Below are 2,963 nucleotides of genomic sequence, written 5' to 3'. Positions count from 1 at the left end.
TCTCATTCTGACCCCTTTCTAGTATTTTCTGTTTCAGAAAATGTATCGAAACTTATAAAGTTCAATAAAGTTTAAAGATGTCATTTATCCTTGATGCTTTTCTTTTTCCTGTTTTGACCATATGTCCAATTATATGCAAAATAACTTTATATCTCCCTTCTAAATATCCATTGAAATGATTTATTTTTATTAATATTGCCAGCCCTCTAATGCAAATCAGAACATCCCCTTAAATTTCTATTTTATTTATTTATTTATTCATTTTTATGGTACTGGGGATTGAACCCAGGGCCTTGTGCATACGAGGCAAACAAACACTCTACCAACTGAGCTATATCCCTACTCCTCCTTAAATTTCTAATGTAATAAACCTTATTAACTCTTCATTATCTTACTTAGCTACACTCTAGTCTGTCTTAATAATTGAGGTATAATTTTAAAACTTTTATCTGTTTTGCCTCATTTTATTTGGAAAAAAAAAGAACAAGAACAAAACCAAACTAAAAAACTTTTAAATACACAAAACTAACCAATGCAAATCCAATATTTTTTAAATAAATAAAAATGTCATTAATTATCCCCCATATATATCACAAACTTTGTCTCATGTATTTTTTCGACTAATAGTAATGGTCTGTTTCTTTAAATATGCTATATTTTGGAAGTTTTATTCTTATATTTGAAATCCTCTCTATTTTCTATTCAACTCTCTATTTCTATTCTATTATCCATTCATAATCATCTTAAATCCACATTAAAATAATTTTCTTGGAGTCAAAGTTGAAAGAATTTTAATGTTTCATATAATTATTTATGGTAAGAGTTTTCTTCTGTTTAAACTTTAAAAGAATCATTGTGAATTCTTTACCTTAAAAGATGTACTTTGGGCTGAGAATGTAGCTCAGTGAGAGAAACTGTTGCCTACCATGCACAAGGTCCTAGGTTTGAGGGCTAGAAAAACTATAACAAAAGAGTACTCTTTTGCTTTATCGATATTAACATGAACAAATAATAACCAAAAATTCATTATTATTTTTCTACCATCAAATTCGGGATAACCATCAGTTTTCAGACTTTTGTTTCCTAAACTATTAGTCATTAAGGAATCCAAGAATCCTTAAAGAGCAATTGGGTTTTTGTCTTGCAACAAGAAAAATTCAAGGTGGTTCTGAAATACACTAGTATTGTTAGAGCTGGAGACACTTGTAATAAAAGCACAAAATAATGGTAAGAACAAGTTAGGAAATCAAAATGTTCTCTTTGGATATGTTGTGATATGGCTTATTATTATATGATTATAGCATAATAATCATAAATTGATGTTGATATGAATAACATTGTAAAACATCATGATTCATAATGTTCTTTTATAGACAAATGGCAATACACCATGTAGGCAGAAGGGATTTATAAAATTTTTTTATATTTACTTTATATACATTATATTGTGCTTTGTTTTATTATAATTCAAAGATACTGCAATATTGAATTATTGAATTAAAGATTTATAGCAGCCCTGCAATGAGCAAATCTATTGGCACCATTTTCTCAATGCATGAGCTCACTTCATGAAGTCTCTGTGTCACATGTTTAGAATTCTCACAACTTTTCAAGCTCTTTCATTGTTATTGTATTCATCATAGTGATCTTTGCTGATTAGTTTTTAATGTTGGTATTATAATTATTCAGAGTTCCTATGATCTATGTCCATAAAGGTTGGCAAACTTAATAAATGTGTGTTTAGACCCCTGTACTAACTGACCATTTCTCCCTCTCTCTCTCTTCCTCATCAGGCCCCTCAGGCCCTGAGACAAAATAATATTAAAACTAGGCAAATTAATTACCATACAATAGCCTTGAACTATTCAAATAAAACAAAAAGAACTCTCACAAGCATCACTCACTCTAAATCAAAAGCTAATAGTGACTAAGCTTAGTTTGGAAAGCATGTCAAAGGCAAGACAGGCCAAGATCTAGGCCTCTTGCACTAAACAGTCAGGTTGTGAATACAAAGAAAAAATTTTGATGCAAATTGAATGTGCTAGTTCAGTAAACCCCCCCCCAAAAAAAAAATAAGAAAATAAAAAAGCCTTATTGGTGATATGGAGAGTTTTACTGACCAGGATAGAAAATCCAAAGAACCAGAATACAGGGTAGTAATTTAAAGTCCAACATTCTGGATATCAAGGGTGGGATGAGGCATGTTCAGGTCAGTGTTAATCAGTACCTAGGAAAGCCTTCTGTTCTGGGCAATAAGATTAGAAGGACTTTAAATAATGTGATAATGAAGAAAAAGGAGAGGGGAAACAGGATACTTCCCTTATCTCTAATCTTTATATGAAGATCAAGAAAGACTGATTTTTGTTGTAAAGTAAAAGAATGTATTCATGAAACAGCTGAAAAAAACCAACTGTGTGGGGATATACAACCTATGCTACCTATTCCTCCTGCTTATAAGCACAGTCCAGCACTCCAACTTATCCTAAGCTGACATTGCCAAAAAGTGTGCAAGAAATAAAATGTCCAAACCCTTTTTATGGAGTCCCCTGAGTTCTTTTGTGGGTATCAGAAGACAGTATGCTGGGGCCTTTGCAACACTGGCTTGAACAATTGACAGTATCCCAGAGAGGACTGTCATGATTTGACTCTGGAGTCAGAAAAGGACAGGGGTATCTGTGGGGAAAATACTGAGCTTGCCCCAAACCTCAATGTGGTTTGAGGTGGTTTCCCTATTGGAGGGGTGGGAGCCCCTACAGGCCTATGGTGACACCTGGAAAATACGAAAAGATCCAAATGTTGGAAGCTGTATCCAAAATAGTTGCTAGAAAGCAAAAGGAAAAAAAGACTACTGCTTAAGAGGCAGCAAGACCCCTGACGTGTGCATTAAGTCAGCCATAGACCAAGAGTTACTCAGATCATCCCTGCAGAGCACATACAAGAATTAAAACTAGAAAGGGAAGTCT

At 33.3% G+C, this 2,963-nt stretch overlaps 1 non-coding gene across 1 annotated transcript; it reads right to left on the bottom strand.

The window, feature by feature from the left end:
- Positions 1-264: 264 nt before the first annotated feature.
- On the bottom strand, positions 265-342 carry Trnat-cgu (transfer RNA threonine (anticodon CGU)). The gene has a single exon. It is a non-coding gene; the product is annotated as a tRNA-Thr (tRNA).
- Between the last annotated feature and the right edge of the window lie 2,621 nt (positions 343-2,963).

Source organism: Ictidomys tridecemlineatus, chromosome 6 (genome assembly GCF_052094955.1).
Source record: "Ictidomys tridecemlineatus isolate mIctTri1 chromosome 6, mIctTri1.hap1, whole genome shotgun sequence".
Classification (NCBI taxonomy): domain Eukaryota; kingdom Metazoa; phylum Chordata; class Mammalia; order Rodentia; family Sciuridae; genus Ictidomys; species Ictidomys tridecemlineatus.
Note: the sequence above shows the minus strand (reverse complement) of the source record. Positions and strands in the feature narration are given on the sequence as shown.